A 17,158-nucleotide genomic window follows, 5' to 3' on the forward strand; every position below is an offset into this window, starting at 1 on the left:
TCTGAGCCCACAATAAGTTATAACAGTATTTATACCCTATGATGTTCAATCTTCTATCCTTTCATTTCATAAGGTAAGTGCACCTAATGTGCTTACCAATGCCTCAAGTCATGTACCTCCTCAGGGTATGCACTACTCAGCAACAGTGTCAGGATGTGCAAAGTGTAAACATAACATGAGCTTTCTATCAGTTGCACAATATGTTATCTGAGGCATTGCATGATATTAAAATGTACTATATTGCACACTTCAATGTTAAGATTACATTTCACGATATTCTCATACGTATGAGAATTACATTCGCATTCTCAAAGATTTGAAATTGAACTTAACCAATCATCCTGTCTAATGGGAATAACATTGGTTTTTTTCAAGGTGGATCGTCGCTCTTGCAGGGAAGATGCAATTGCGACCCAGAGGATCATTACACGTGGTTCAACACACTTGTGTATTTGTAACAAAAATTTGGATATTCCGTCTTATAGGAATAACATTAGCCATTTCCACGGTATGGGGTGCCGCACCTGCGGACCCGAAACAAAGATATCTAAACAACACTTATAATTCCAAATAACGAAGTCTCTAAGTTTGTGAATTTACAATAACGACCAAAGCATACCGTTCTGGTCCGTCGAATGTAAACCAAAGCATAAGGGTTTTTCTTTCGCAACACGACACACATATATGTGTCGAAGGTGATTCTGAAGTAACCCATCTAATGGGGATTACATTAGCACTACCACGGTTCGGGGTGTCGCGCCCGCGGACCCTAACCAAAACGTTTACAAACTGAAAGTAGAATAACTCTATGGAGTTCTATATTTACCTTAGAGCGTAACATCATCTGGAGAATAATACTTGGACGGGACACCCGAGTGTCGCATGTCCATTTGGCTATGCCGAAGCAATCATCATGCGGTTGAATATACAGGGGTGTACATATCTATACCTATATATATATATATCCCGTATCCAATTAAACTCAATAAGGCACAACTTTATATATATATATATATAAATATATACACGTGCATATGTACACTCGCGCTTAAATATATATAAATGCCAATATGTAGGATTCGATGAAAACCCAAGGCATGTGTACTTATGCCACAAACCTAACTGATGTACGAGGACGGTGCGGGGCAGTACCAGGGCTAACCTGAACCTAATAGGGTTCAACTCGAAGTTGGTGCGAGCTAGTTGTTGCTAAAACAGGTTGACAACCACAATAGTGGCACTACAGGCTGCAAAGGTGCCAACGGGAAGCTTACACTCTCGCGACCAATAGGGTTTCAAAACCAATGATGGTCTGGTCCTTCGGACCAGTCTATTATGCACACTAAAGGGGTCTGGTCCGACACATGGTTCAGACTAGACTAGCGTAAGGATTTAGTTGGGCTGGTTCGAGCCCCGACAAGGGTCAACCGGTTAACATACTGCAAGGGATACTAAAGCTGACCGAGGTGTCTGGTCCATGGGACCAGACCACTGTCACGACATGCCAAGGTCTGAACCTTTCGGTTCAGACCAAAGCCCAAAGGGGCTCTGCGGAAAGAGAGGCCCCGAGGATGTCCAGCATTAAGCGGTTGGCACCCGACTCCAATTAAGTGGAGCCACGGCTAGCACTGGGTGCTAGTAGGGCTGCCAATGGGTTCAGGTCTGAACCTTGGTTCAGACCTGCACCCACAAGCTAAAACTAAAGGTTAAGGGTGCACAACAACCGTGCGGTGTGCACCCATCTCCAGCCAAAGGAAAACGGTTGGGCTGGGCTCACGCGCACAACACCGAGCAAGACTGGCTAAGATGCTGGTATGAACCACTCGGTTCAGACCGACAATAGCCAAAACGAAAGCCAAAGAAAAACAACTGAAACGCCTAGGGTTGTCACACGAAACATATTTATAATATATATATATATATATATATATATATATATATATATATATATATATATATATATATATATATATATATATATATATAGTTTTTTTTTTGTGCTGGGTGCACAGGCCACCCGCATGGCGCCCAGCTCCAACTATGGCGCAAGTGGGTTGAAAAAAAAAAAGGGTCTGGTCCGCTGGACCAGACCATGCCAACCTCCCCATCATCATGGACCAGAGCCTAAGGGCTCCGTTCACGGACGTGCATGAGGCGTTGGGCACCTGCTCAAGCCGGCCCCAACCCTCAAGCTGGTCCGGTTGGTCATGCACTACCAAGAGAACCGACCAAAAAAAGGAAAGGCAAAACAAAGAAAGAGGGAAAATACAAAAAAAAATGCATGTACAAAAGGGGGTGCTGGGTGTGGGGGCTGGACGAGCTCAGCTCGGTCCTTCACACCAGCATGCTTCCCATGACCCCGAGAGCGCCGAAAACCCAACCACCAAAATGAGAGGCGCCACCGGAAGCACTTCCAAGTAGAATGAGAAAAAGAAAACAAGAAAAATGGGCAACCAATATTGATGTTATAAAGGAAACGACATGTATAAACTACAACAACCCACCATGCACTAAAAGTGAGATTTGAGAGCCAAAACCTTGACAAGAAGAATCTAAATCAACTAACCCACCTTGAGATTGCATGCGTATGTGCTAAAGCAAAACGAAAATACATTTAGAAAAGAGAGGAAAGCAATCGACTACCAAACATGCAACCATTTGGAAAATAAAATCAAGATGAACACATATAGAAAAAAACACTTTTCTATAGCTAATCGACCCCTTTTGAACATGCACGCATGGGTGCATTGCTCTATGGGTTTCATATGTTTTGAAACCTTTGAATCAAAAGAGCAACGTCGAAACTTCACCTTGGTTGGAGAGGGAAAGAGGTGTTAGCTGCAACTCTCTACTCCAAGAGACACCCACGGCTGGAGGTAGGGGACAAGAGAGAAGAAAGAGGTTTGGGAGAGAGAAGAGAGGAAGTGAGAAAGAAAAGTCACCCAAACAAGAGGGCCCATTTTTTTTCTAGAGTTTTTATAGAGGTTTGCTTAGGGCTGGACGGTTGGGATTAATCCCTCCAAGATGGAGGGTTGGGGAGCTCCATGCCCCCCAACAACCAATGCATGTCAATCTCTCAAAAAGTTTTGTAAAACTTTCAAAAATGCCATTTAGAAAAACCTTTAAAATTTCAACAAATTACAAGGGGGCGCCCTTGGCTGCCACCCAACATGTCCAATAGGTTTTGAGCATTTGAAATATTTCAAAAATCTTTCAAATTTGCCATGGGGCGTCAGCCCCATGTCTCCCTTTTGGAAATGACGCCCCTCATGATGGCCTTGAAGCTCCATCATGAGGATTTTGGAAATGATACATGGCCAATAGAGGCCTTCTTTTAAAAGCCATGCAAAAGTATTTCAAAAATGCCATCCAGCTGGTCAATCCTTGACCAGCTGGTCAACCATGGCCATGAACGTCCACTATAAGGGTCATCCATAGGGTTTGGATCCACTAGATGCTCCGGATCCAAATCCATAAACCGCATATTGTATATATATCTTAAAATCATGCTTATTTAATACAATAAAATACTAATTTAATTCCAATAAAATATTCAGTTCTCTACCTAACCTTAATTAACGTAGAATGGTCAATGTAATTTGAGGAAATTACCTCTCGTTCGCTAGAATTACACTACAACAAAGCAGTAGATTAGCGACGACCACATTCCGTCGCTAATCCGTTGCTAATCCGTCGCTAACCATGTTAGCGACGGATTAGCGACAACGCGGCGACAGTATGCTTACGTCGCGAATATTTCGACGCTAACTGGCGACGGAATAATTCCGTCGCCAAGTCCGTCGCTAATTGCGACGGAATAACGAGCGCTATATTCCGTCGCCAATCCGCCGGTACTAAACGGCGACCACGGCGTGGCGACAGATTTAATTCTGTCGCTAAGCCGTCGCTAGATTAATATGAATAGCGACGGAATCATCCGTCGCTAATCCGTCGCAAAAACGAAAAAAAATAAAAAAAAATTATTTAAAAATTAATTACCGAGAACTGTACAATTTATATTTCCTGTATAATTTATATTTCCTGTAAATAAAAAACAAACCACACAAAAAAATTCATATAACAAGTATCTATAATAATTAATCGTTCCACCTTAAAACTAAGAAGTTTAATTATTTACAATTCAACAATTACAATTAGGAAAAATAAAAAAAATAGAACTTCTTCAACACAGTCCTCTAATCATCGCCAAGATTTTGTGCGTCTTCTTGTTCATTGTCTTTATCTGTCCCTTCAGCTCCACTACCCTGATTATCGCTAGCAGCCTACACAAGAAAAGAACAGTCAGTATTGATAAACAAAATATAATGAAATAAATTACACACTATATGTGATTCTATCATGTGCTCATGTGTGATCTAAGGCAATAAAAAAACTCTATATGTGATTCTATCATGCTCATATGTGTGCTAAGGCAGTCAAAAAATTGAATATGTGATTATAGCATGTTCATATGTGTTCTAAGGCATATAAAAAAACTTTATATGTGATTCTACCATGCTCAGATGTGCTTTAAGGCAGGCAAAAAACTATATATGTGATTCGATCATGCTCGTATGTGTGCTAAGGCAGTAAAAAAATTGAATATGTGAATATAGCATGCTCATATGTGCTCTAAGGCAGGCAAAGCCAAAATTTTTATATGTGATTCTATCATAAATGATATATAACATGTTCATATGTGTTCTAAGGCAGTTAAAAAACTCTATATGTTATTATAGCATGTTCATATGTGTGCTAAGGCAGTCAAAAAACAGAATATGTGATTATAATATGCTCATATGTGTTCTTAGGCAGTAAAAAAACTGAATATGTGATTATAGCATGCTTATGTGTTTTAATGCAATCAAAAAAACTTTATATGTGATTCTATCATGCTCATATGTGCTCTAAGACAGACAAAAAGTTAAATATATATATATATATATATATATATATATATATATATATATATGATTCTATCATGCTCATATGTGTGCTAAGGCAGTAAAAAAATTGAATATGTGATTATAGCATGTTCATATGTGTTCTAAGGCATATAAAAAAACTCTATATGTGATTCTACCATGCTCAGATGTGCTTTAAGACAGTCAAAAAAACTATATATGTGATTATACCTGAGAGGGACCTGGAATCGAAGATCCCCTATCCTGAACAGCGGCCTTGATCTCATTTCGGAGAAAGGGGGCGACGGTGTATTGGAAGTAGTTATTCAGTGATTCATTAATGATCTCGCGTACATCATCACCGCAAACAATAGTCGGTTGCTTGGAGCTTATGTCGGCGCAAGAAGTTGGTGAGCCGTAACTGGAAGAACCAATAACTGGTGAAGTATTCATATTACTCCCAAACCCGAACACGCGACCTTTTTTGGGTTCACCTGCTGCAGTCACCCATGCTGTAGGATCAAATGATGGATGCTGAGTAGCGTCTTCGCCATATCGCTCTACCATTTGTTGCTCATATGCCTCCTACAAAATAATGTTTAAAGTATTCATTAATAATTAATGATAACATTATGATGACTTGCATATATATTGCAATGATTATTAATAGAATTAATACATACCGTTGTCGTTCTCGCCTTCTCTGATACGAAGACTCCCGTGGTCTTCCGTTTATGTGTTTCTACAAACACATCCTTATATGGTACACTGCCTCCTTTTTCTGCTTCCTGCAAAGTTAAATGACAAAAGATTTAGTACACAAATTTGCAACAATACTTATAAAATTAATATTATATATTGATGAGTTACCATTTTCTTTAGGTGGCTCCCAAATGTCTTAGATCCACCTGTGTGTAGATGGGCTTCGGGCATCTTCGATCGATTTTGTGAAGCCTTCGCAGAGCGATTTTTAAATGCATCTCTCGCCCACATATCACACATTTCATCCCAGTAATCTCTCCTGATAGTAATAGGACCATGGCCCTTCCACAGTAATGGATCATCTACTACGCCAGATGCTTTTTTTGCTGCAGTCTTCATAGTGTGCAGCATGTCTGCAAATCGATTGACAGCCACCTTCTGCCACACCTTCACAGCCCGAGCAATGTTAGAGACATATCCATCTGGAAATCTCAGTTGTCTCAACCATTGACATACATGTTTTATTTGATCAGGTCCGAGCACGTACTTCCTTTGATCTCGTGCTACCATTGCCTCTTGTCTTTGGCTTGAACCGAGGATGCCCACATGACGGGCATGATATGTCGTTTTCCTGCTCCTTGAAATACAACATGCAGTGATTTGGACAAGCATCAATCTTTTTGTAACCCATACCTAGAGCGTTGACCATAACTTTCGCACGATAGAAATTTTGTGGCAATTTCTCATCTTTAGGCAATATACTCTTCACAATCATGCACAAACGGTCAAAACATGATTGACTCAAATTATACTCGGACTTCAAATTCATTAGTTGAAGAACTGCAGACAAGATAGTGTGACTCTCACAACCGTTCCAAAGTGGCTCATCAGCATCTTTAAGTAAATCATAAAATCTACTAGCTGCATCGTTTGGTGATTCTTCATCTACGACAGTTCTTACATCACTAGAACTCATAGCAGAACCCAGTTCTGTTCCTGCAGCATCAAATATCAAATTCGTATATGGATTATCGTGCACCACATTCACCCGTGCATCAAAATCGTTTCTAAATTCTTCTCCATGAAACGCCCAGTTCTGATAATCACTCACAAAACCCTTCCTGTATAGGTGATGTCTAACGCCATGAGGTTCTACAAATCGATTATTCTTACAAATCTTGCAGGGACACCTAATCCGACCTGTGGGATCTACCGTACTGACACTCGTCGTTGCAAATTCAATAAAACTATCGACACCATCCATATATTCATGCGATAACTCATTGTCCACTATCCTACGGTACATCCATTCACGGTTTGCAGTCATTCTGTCGTATGATGTTACGAATAGTATCCTAACGAATTAAGAAAAAAACAATCAGAATGCGACGATGAAGAAAATATCAAATTTATCATGCAATATACTATGTCAAACAATAACAAGAATTTTGATGCATGCATTGATAACTTAATATTTTCATGTGCAAACTATTAATGACATGATACAATCATTTGAAGCATGCTTTTATTATAAAATTTTACATGGAAGTCAAAATCAAATTGAAAGTAACTACATGCAAGCATGGATACAATTACATCAAACATTGCAATACATCATAATCATTCATATCAAATAAATGGCAAACATGTACCTGTAGCAAACACACTTCAATATCTCACTAACTACTACCATGCTTAGCATGGACTCCGTACTCCAAAAATAAGAACACTTCCATATTTCTACATTAAAATCAATATCAGCATGATCTCCGAACTCCAACAAAGCAGTCCTAGATATCAACAACTAAGTGAGTGTGTGAACAATAAAGTGTTGCATTCAATAAATTAAATAACATGTGATACGTTTGCATCACTTACTCACCACGGGTATTTACCCGATTTGCATTGTTTTTGTCATTTACTTACCACAGGTGGCCGAGCACGAGTTGGTTCCATTGAAAAATCTGCACAAAAACAAAACAAATTAAGTAACAAACTAACTAATCATGAAACAAGATGAAACACTAACTAAAAAAATTAAAACAAATTAAAACAACTCTAACTAATTGAAAGAAGAGAAAAGAAAAATAGTATATATGTTAAGCCAAATCTAACTAGAAGATGCTAATTTAACAAACCAGCTATAACATGTTGAACCAGTCGACTAACATAAAGTCATAGACAATTTCTAATCTAAACTACTTAGCAAAGGAATAGTAAATCAATCAATTAGTTTACTAGAAAAGATGTGAACTCCGTTTAACCACCACTATCATAAAGAATTCAAATAGCGATAAAGAATTCAAATAGCCCTAATCTAACTAACTGATTGTTAGAACATTAAATACCAATCTATCTAAGAAAAATATAATTATAAAAGACTAATAGATTGAAATAGTCTAACTAACCAGATTTCAAGAAAACAAATTGAAGTAAAACTAACTACCAGTAGACATTAACAAACTAACAAATTGATAAAAATTTATGAACTACTCTAACTAGAACAAACTAACAAATTGATAAAAATTTATGAAATACTCTAACTAACCACAGTTGATTAAATCTCAACCTAGCCAGTTGATTTCGATTTGAATTTTTTTTTTATAATTAAATTTTTTTTTTGAATTTTAAATCTCAACCTAGCCAGTTAAACCACCTGCCTTTCCGGCAGGGAAGGGGGTTAAACCCCCTGCCGGAAAGGCAGTTCCGGCATGGGGGGTTGACCCCCTGCCGTGCCTTTACGGCAGGGGGGGTCGACCCCCTGCGTTTTCGGCAGGGGGTCGACCACCCATGCCTTTCCGGCAGGGGGTCGACCACCCCTGCCGGAAACGCAGGGGGTCGACCCCCCATGCCTTTCCGGCAGGGGGTCGACACCCCCTGCCGGAAACGCAGGGGGTTGACCCCCCTGCCGGAAAGCACGGGGAGCGGCGGCCTGCCGGAAAGCACGGGGAGCGGCGGCTGGCGAGGTCGCCGGTGGCCGGCGCAGTCGACAGCAGAGAGGGGGAGACCTGGAGCGAAGCTCGGGGGCCACTGGGTCGCCGGAACTCAGAGCGGAGGCGAAGAGGTGGCTGCAGGGAGGATCGTCGGTCGTCGGCGGCTGAGGACGCCGGTTGTGAGTCGCCGGTGAAGGGGAGACAACACCTCCCGGCAGCAGCCACAGAGGAACAGCAGGGAGGAGGAAGAGGTCGGCGGCGGGTCGCCGGTGCTCGGAGTCCCTGGCGCAGCCGCTAGCCAAGCAGGGAGGTCGGCAGCGAGGATCGTCGGCGAGGCGGCGAGGCGGCGGCGGCCGGACGGTGGCGAGAGCCGACGGGCGGCGCGAGGGAGAGGGCGGCGGGCGGGAGCAATACAGCGAAACAGGAAAAAGAGAAAGAGGGATGGGATTAGGGATTTACGCGATATTTAGCGACGGCTTAGCGACGGAAACATTCTGTCGCTAAGCCGTCGCTAAATCAAAATACAAAAACCGCGATGAAATATATATTGTCGCTAATCCGTCGCTAATTAGCGACGGATTAGCGACGACAGAGTTCCCTCTCTAAATCCATCGCTAAAATGGTGTTCTTGTAATAAAAAGTAGCGACAAAAAATTTAGTCGCTAATCCGTCGCTAAGTAGCGACAGATTAGCGATAAAATTTGTTTCTTCGCTAATCCGTCGCGAATTAGCGACAGATTCTATCTCTAGCTAATCTGTCGCTAATTAGCGACGGAAAAAATCCGTCGCTAATTTCCGTCGCTAATTAACAATTTTCTTGTAGTGTTAAGCGTTCTAAGATTCAGGTCCAAAATTAGGTCGGAACTCGTAATTCACATGCACTATCAAGGTTTTTCCGTCGTTCGGGTCTCAAATTCAGGGTGTATCACTACAACCCTATTTCAAACTTACCCTAAAAGTTTCAGAGGTTGATTCGTTTTGGATTTCCCGAAATCACTCTTTTTACATAAAATTATGCGATTTATCCGATTCTTAAAATAAGCAAATCTTCAGAAAATTGCCAAAACATAAAAATCCATCGATTTCCACAAGATTACACAATATACATCAAAAATGAAAATCATGGATCTTATATATATATGCAAAAAGCAGGAGCCTTGGCATTGTTCGACGCGACAATAATCTCAAAAGCCTAAGCAAATACATATATATCGAGTAGAGTAAAACTTTGTCACTGTTTGATGCATAAACCTACCAGTTTATGTGATGGTGCTCCAACGAGGTAGTTGAGGCACTTTTAGGTCGTGGCCGACACGTTCTTTACGTCCGGTACGATCACAGCCAAGAGTGTCTCTTGTAGCTTTCGACGAAATGACGATCCAATGAAGTCTAGACCAAGAACTGGTTTGGACCTAGCATAGGTCTAACTGAGTTTGAACCTACCTCAACTAGGCTAGGTTTGGTTGGATGGGTTGGACTTCGGCAAGGAAATGGTAGATGAGGTCAAGTTGTCAGGACCAAGGGGTCACGTCTCAACTGGGTTTGAACAAGGTCATGTGGGTCCAAGGCCACCCCAACTAGGCTAAGTGGGTTTGACCTAGGCTAAGACCAAAATAAAAGAGGAGAGAGAAAAGCTAACCTGGTAGGTCAAGTGAGTCTTGACTGACTAGGCTCAGCCTGAGCTAAGTAGGTCCAAGCTTACTTCAAATGGGTTTGGTCTAGGCTACAACAAAGAGAAAGGAGAGAGAAGAGAGGAGCTAGAGTGAAAAAGAGGAGAGGGAATGAGGGGGGACGATTTTTTTAAAAGGGGCTTACCCCTACTTATAGTTTTTAAATGAATCTTGGAACCATATGTGGTGTGAATTCAATCCATACCCCTTACTTGATCCAAGACCCAAACTTGGGGATAAAGTAACAAAATGACTTATATATCCCTATGGGGCCCACCTCATGATTCAATAGGATAATTTTTGTGAGATATTTTTGTGTATTTTTGAGGTTTCACAAATATTTTTTGCAAAAAATTATGAGTACATCATTTTTTTGGTATCGACAAAACTAAGAAAGTTGGCTCGTTGAAATCTCTTAATTTTACTTAGGGAGAAAGTTATGACTCCCTAACTGATTGAGCATATATTTGTGAAGATATTTATGTCATAAGTATAATTAGTTCATTGAAATCTATTAGTTTCATATTTTAGGTTTATATGTTATTTTTACATAAAATACCTCATGAATTTATTCATAATTTTTACTAAAAAATTATAGGTCTTACATCATTACTCCCTTAAAAGAATTTCGTAATCGAAATTTTGTTAAGAGTACTACGTGAATAGCTCGAGATATTTTTCTGCATATTAAATTGATAATGCTATTAGCAAATAGACTAAGTAGGCATGTCATTTCTTTCACTAGTATGTCAACGTATCCATCATTGTCAGAAATCATATAACAATTTTGCAATTATTTGTAACGTTTCTAAGTAGGTGTGGTATGCCATTCACCTAGTTTGTCATCACATTCATTTCAATCATAACTTCATATCACGATCTATGATCGATGAGGGTATGTTTCTCATATCTAAGTTTAAATCACACTACAACAATGACAACTTTGTTAAATTTATGTTCTTCCAATGGGCTATCAATTGTAGTCATTCTGTGTAACTATTTCATACACCATGATCATTCTTATAAAAATTTATCATATTGGAACAAGTCGCCTATCAAATTGTCAGATTACCTGGTCTTAGAAACGTACTTCCTCATAGACTCATCCTCATCAGACTCACTTGATATTGGGTCAGTATACCTTCAAAGAATCATACTAGCCAAGCGATTGGTTTTGAACATGTACACTCATATAGGGTCTCTTAGGAGTGCCTGATCGTGGAGTTATACATCCTCACAGGGTTCTCTTCTTGGGAACAATTCCTCAACGGTTTACAAATTTTATTAAGTGACTTTTAGTGTTCTAATTATACAAACTCAGTTACCCACTCATACGATCGATAGCCATCAATTTAGGCATATGCACATATAAATTTGATTTGACAAGTCCAAAATTTTTTGTCATTACTTTAGGAAACAAATACATATTGATTAAGATAACCATAAGCAAGGTCATAAGTCACTTGTCTAGGCTCGAGCATTCACTTGATTTTATTTTTTGATTGCTTTTTACCCAACATAACTCCTACCTATCAAGGGTATTCAGATTCCTTGATAAGGTCATTATCCATGAGTTGTTTGGTTAACACAACATAGACACGACCTGCCATGAGTTTCTGCTCTGCTATAGGTAGTTGCGATTGTTGGAATGATGGACGTTGCTGTGTTTGTTGAAAGGGTCCTCAAGATTTCGTATTTCTCCATTGATGGTCTGAGGTCCTCTTGCGACATTCTCTTATATGATGGTCATGTTTACTGTAATATATATAACCCCCTGTATCGTGAGGTCAAGCCTCTTCAAGGTGATGTGAGCTACACATCGGGTAACAAAAATTAGACTGTCAGTAGGATTGAATGACTTCCTTTATCTGCGGTGGCCACTCGATCGATGGAGCGAAGTTCTTTACTCAAAAATCTCCCTTATGGGAAGTTGGGCATGATTTCTGCCCACTTGAAAACGTCCTCTTGTTGTTTTCATTGCTCACTACAAGCCTCTTTCCTGCGACCCTTCTGGATCACTCTCAGTCCGCGTTAATCTTTGAAGTTATCCTTCCTAAATGATTCTACGTCCACGAATCCCCTCACCACAACACTCACAATTATGAGTGGTGTCCTGCATTGATGCCAGCATGACAAGAGTACAAGTAGAAGAGGGGAACAATTTTAGAGTCTCTCTGTGACCCTCTTGGGTTTACAAGTCCTACAGTGTAACGTTTTTTGCCATCTCATTCTTGATTAGTGACTCTTCTTCCTTAGACTGCTTTTGATCTAGGAGTCTTTCTTTCTTGGACTCCTTGCATGAGAAAACTTCTTCGTAGGGAGGATCGTCCAGATGGATCTGGGTACCAATATTGGTTTTGGATCCATATACATGATCTGGATTATGTACTCTAACATTTTTAAACCATGTTGGTTGTAAAATGTCCACACAATCGATTATATCGTCATCTTCAATCAGTAATCAAGAAATGTAGGACCTCATAAAAGGAAAGGAAAAATCATCTCTATCTCCAAAATTAAGGATGTAAAGGGTTAGGATTCAAGTCGAATTTGGGCGAAGTCGAGTCATGCGACCTGCAGGCCCCATGCGTGGCATTTCGAAGGCCACAGTGGGCCCATAGGAGACCTCTTGTCACTTATGATTAGTCTTTTGACTCCTAGCCAAATTCAGTTACTAGAATGACCTAATAAAGCTCCCTAGTTAAGAGCATTCAGCGTTGCTCGACATGTGCTCGTTGTGCCCTGTGCAACATGGTGGGTTGAATGAGCAGGCTCCACACCAGTTTAAATGCCAGAAGAGGGGATTATTATACTCATGAGCAACATTGTGCACATACTGAAATGTTGCCCTTGCTCTCTCTCTCTCTCTCTCTCTCTCTATATATATATATATATATATATATATATATATATATATATTTGGTGCTATTGAAAGCACAAAACTATTGAGCAAGAAATCATCCAAGCCAGAGAAAACCTCGGACAGGGCCCCACACCCTCCATCCCTTACGTGACCCCCCTCTAAAAGCTACGAACACACATGCACCAGCGTGGTTTGATCTAGCGTCTTCAACCACCCTACTGGCCACTCAGGCGACCCCTGCAGTGGTATATGTTCAAGCTTTATCCTCAATCTGACCACATAAATGTATTCAGCATGGTTTGTTGGTTGGGAAACAAAACTTGAAGCGTGTTATTTTGATCTTAAAATATGATTTTTTGAAGCCCTCAAAAAAACTATTTACATGTGACAATCACATGATTTAAAACTTATTTCTACTAAACAAACCTTGTAAATCACATCCATAAAGTCTGATATACACAAAAAAATTAGGAAATCTGAAAAGAAGGTGATTTGTACTGAATAGTTTTGTGCCTTCCATAGCATCATATATATATATATAGGGAAATGAAACCCTCCCAAACCTCCTCAATGAATTTTTTTTTTTCGTTTTTTCAAAATTCTTACCATATAGATGTGTTCAGCATGATTGATTTACTATAAATGGACATTTGGATCATGAATTTTGGATAAAAAAATGGTATTAGGAGCGTAACAATTTATGAAATTTGTACTTAGTTGATTTTGAAACTTATTAAAACCTATCCATGCATCAGAATCAAATGCTTTAAGAACTGATTCCTATAAAACAAGCATATAGATCACATCTGCTCGGCCAAAATAAAAAAAAAAAACAAAAAAAAAAATCCAATAAAATGTCAATTGAGAAGGTTTGAGAGGGTTTTCCATTGGAGAGGTTTTCATGTATATACCCTATTGCCCATGGCAGAGGACAGGCAATCGTTGAATAACGCTCGTTCATTGATTGTGTGCAGAAAACAGGAATTAGCTGCGGTCCCTGGGCGAAAAAAAAACACCTTTAGTGGTGTGTTCAATGTTACATCGGACAAGCGCATGCCGCTGATCGGCAAACTCTCTCTCTCTCTCTCTCTCTCTATATATATATATATATATATATATATATACCAAAATGAAAATAGGAATAATACAAAACTAAGCAAAAAGTGCTCTTATCGTGTTAATATCTTGTTAAAAATGTGCTTTTCTTTTCAAAACATGCGATGTTTTGGAAACATCATGTTTTTTTATTTTTGCCCTTTGAAAATATCACGCTATGTAAAAGCTCCCCTAAAGATTCGCCTTAAAAATGGTATCACCATAAAACGTCAATAAGATCATGTGGTCCCCTAGTGTGGCCTCAAATAAATCCATGAATTGGGCAGCATCTATTGCACTTTTCACATGGAAAGAGTGACCAAGATCATGATCTCTTAATATTTTTAATTGGTGGAGTTTGCTGTGGCTGCTAATAGTGCTGGATTTGGTCAAATCTGACCATCACCATCAAAGCCAAAGCCAAGGGTTGTTTCCATCCACAAAAGGGGGCAGCTTCTAAGAATGCACCTGCACCAAACCAGCTGCTAAAACCGCTGTATACAAAGGTTTTGCCTTTTAGACTTTGCAATAGAGTCCATGCCGGTTGCTAAAAAGGGACAAAAAAAATTGATGTTGGTTTTCTCATCAAATCTTGTGGCTGCAAATGGATCAGATACAGGTCTGATCTTGTTAGATTCAAATCCAAAATGTGTAATGAAAATCTGAATCTTGATCCGAATCAGATCTGATGTATTAAGATTGAATCCAGATCCGAGATATATGTGACAGTATTACATCCAATAAAACTGTACTATTTATGAACAAAAAAATATATTGGATTTTGATATGGATCGGAAGATCCAAAATAAATCCAATTATTGAATCCAAATCCACATTCCGATCGTGTTGTAAGGATATGAATCAGTAAATTACATGTCGAATTGGGATCTGATATCTGATTTATTTTTTAGGGATGTTTCTCATGTCTCTAATCAAGTTATTTCAATTTTATTTAATCTTTGATTACGTACTTATCTATAATTTTATGTTTGTTTTGCATATTGCAATTCATGATGAAGCGATAAAACCTGTTTTGTCTTTACATTTTCACACGGTAAGTCCCATCCTCTCACATACAAATTTAATTACCAACAAATAAATATTTATGCCAGATCTGTTTGTAGCCTGGACACCTGCCCACTCAAAAGCGACATATATTCTTAGGGGTGAACCTCAAATTGGGTACTGACCCGAGATGGGTGAAGCCCGCTCAAGCCCGAGCCTGATAAGAATCGGGTCTGATCAGTGCTTAGCCTACTAGTGAATGAGCCGAGCCTGGGTAGGGATAAAGCGGTCACTCATTAGAGCCAAGTCTGGTCTTGCCTGTTTACTAACTGAGCCTAAAGAGCCCGTTCCAACACGCACGTGACTCAACCTGATAAGCCCTGCGATCGATCTAACTAACAAGAGCCTGCTCGACGCCCAAGCCAGGACCAGACTCAACTAGCAAAAGGGTCAGATCTGGGTAGGAACAGTGGAAACTCCGTAGAAGGCATGCAGCCTGGCTGTGGCCCTTTACTGATTGAGCTTAAAGGGCCGGAACTGACCCACTTGTAACTCAGCTTGACAAGACCTGGGCCCAACCAAGACCGACAAGAGTCTGGCCAAGCTGTCGGTGGGCTTGGTTCTAGTTTGAGCCTGTCAATCACTAACAGGTTGGGCCTGGCCGACCTGATGTCTACTACCCCTGAGATTCTATTTCCAGCCTCGTCACCTTCTCCTGCTCACCAAGAAAGTCATCCTATAGCTTCTGTTTTGAGGCAAAGGAAGCATGCCTCAGGTATCGAACTAATGATTTCTTTCAACTTGAATCCCTTAAGCTGACCCGCTTAACCAGGTATGCCGAGCTCATGTGGGTTTTCCTTTAGCACATGACTCACTATGAATAAAATGTATCTCATCTGTTTTGGATAAGCATCCAAACAACACCCTAATTCTGCACGTGTGTCTTGGATCAATCTATTAGGCTGGCTATGAGGTACTCATATCATATGAACCCAATTCACTATTTTTGGATTTATAACCCCAAGAAACCGCACCCAGCATAAAGACCTGATCGTGCTGGCTCAGCCTCCCATATCTACTGTCGTTGTGCAGGCCCCTGTCCCCAGGGGCCTAAACCAGTTTAAATTAACATGCATTGGGACTCAAATGAGGTTATATATGAGCTAACCTTGTTCGGCCAAAAATCCGATTGAGACATTTCATTATTGTTAGTCCTGTCCATTTCATTTGGATGAGAAGCTAAGGGAACAACAGAGCATGTGAACGCAGAGAGGATTCAGGCTTCATTATGTCTTCGATAGAGAAAGGCTAAATTGAACTGAGCTTCAAATAAAAAGGTATGTTGTAATTTGTGTCACTATTTTCTCATCGAAAAAGAAAAAAAGAAAATTTGTGTCACTATTCCATGATAAATCAATATTTTTTGTTTTAGTACTTTAAATGATTTCTATACTTGCAATGTTCCTTGCATCATATATATATTTGCTACAATTCATTGTAAATACAATCAACTTAACAAAATTCAAAATTTTTTGTGGCATCTAACACTATATATGTGATCTACATGTTTTATTTAGTGATAACCGACTTCTGCATTGTTGGTGTCCGATCAATATCCGTTTTTTTTGGCAATAAAAAAAAGATGGCTATGAATCCATCTATTTTTTTTTTACTAAAGAAAAGCACGATCAAAGAGTCGATTTCTACTAAATCGACCATGATGAACATATCTATGAGGTAAGATTGAGACAAAACAACATCCAATTCCAACCAGATTGTATGCATAATGGTGGTTTGTAGCATGTATATATATATATATATATATATATATATATATATATATATATATATATATATATAGAGAGAGAGAGAGAGAGAGAGAGAGAGAGAGAGATTATTTTTGGTGCATGACCCTCATGTATTTAGGTATTGACCGTAAGAGCACACCGATGAGTTAGTAGATTTAAATCATATGTTTATCAACTT

At 39.6% G+C, this 17,158-nt stretch overlaps 1 long non-coding RNA gene across 1 annotated transcript; it reads right to left on the bottom strand.

Moving 5' to 3' along the window:
* Positions 1-3,708: 3,708 nt before the first annotated feature.
* On the bottom strand, positions 3,709-5,262 carry LOC149839096 (uncharacterized). Its single transcript, XR_016431465.1, has 2 exons — positions 5,136-5,262; positions 3,709-4,283 (listed from the first exon to the last, which is right to left on the bottom strand). It is a non-coding gene; the product is annotated as an uncharacterized LOC149839096 (long non-coding RNA).
* Between the last annotated feature and the right edge of the window lie 11,896 nt (positions 5,263-17,158).

The sequence above is a fragment of the Nuphar pumila genome, chromosome 4 (assembly GCF_984573655.1).
Source record: "Nuphar pumila chromosome 4, dmNupPumi1.hap1.1, whole genome shotgun sequence".
NCBI lineage: Eukaryota > Viridiplantae > Streptophyta > Magnoliopsida > Nymphaeales > Nymphaeaceae > Nuphar > Nuphar pumila.